This window comes from Pteropus medius, unplaced genomic scaffold (assembly GCF_902729225.1).
Source record: "Pteropus medius unplaced genomic scaffold, Ma_sr-lr_union100, whole genome shotgun sequence".
NCBI lineage: Eukaryota > Metazoa > Chordata > Mammalia > Chiroptera > Pteropodidae > Pteropus > Pteropus medius.
Window position 1 is genome coordinate 1 of NW_024354976.1, and position 523 is coordinate 523.

General features: G+C 32.3%; 1 pseudogene; it reads right to left on the reverse strand.

The window, feature by feature from the left end:
• Window positions 1–248: 248 nt before the first annotated feature.
• On the reverse strand, window positions 249–367 carry LOC120598055 (uncharacterized; annotated as a pseudogene).
• Between the last annotated feature and the right edge of the window lie 156 nt (window positions 368–523).

The following is a 523-nucleotide window of genomic DNA, read 5'->3' on the forward strand; positions in this document are numbered from 1 at the left end:
CAAGTTATTTTCTGAACCATTTGCTAGTCATAGTACTCATGGCACTTTACCCCTAAAGCTATTTTTTATTTATTTATTTATTTATTTATTTATTTATTTATTTATTTATTTATTTATTTAGACGAGGCAACCCTTGGCTGACCTCACAGATTGCAAGGACCTTGTCAGCTTACAATCCCTCATTTATCTATCTATCTATCTATCTATCTATCTATCTATCTATCTTCTATTTATTTATTTATTTATTACACCTACAGCACCTGGTCTTCTTAGGTGGTCTCCCATCCAAGTACTAAACAGGCCTAACCCTGGTTAGCTTCCAAGATCAGAAGGAATCGGGCTTGTTCAGGGTAGCATGGCCATAGACTTAAAGCTATTTTTTAAAACAAAGTTTTGCAGCAGATATAGAAAAATGTTAACGTGTTCAATTTTGCTGGTAGAAACATATAGATCTGTCATTTTCTGTACTTGTCTATATTCCTGAGATGTTAAAACTTGAAAGTAAACATGAAAAACTTTTAAA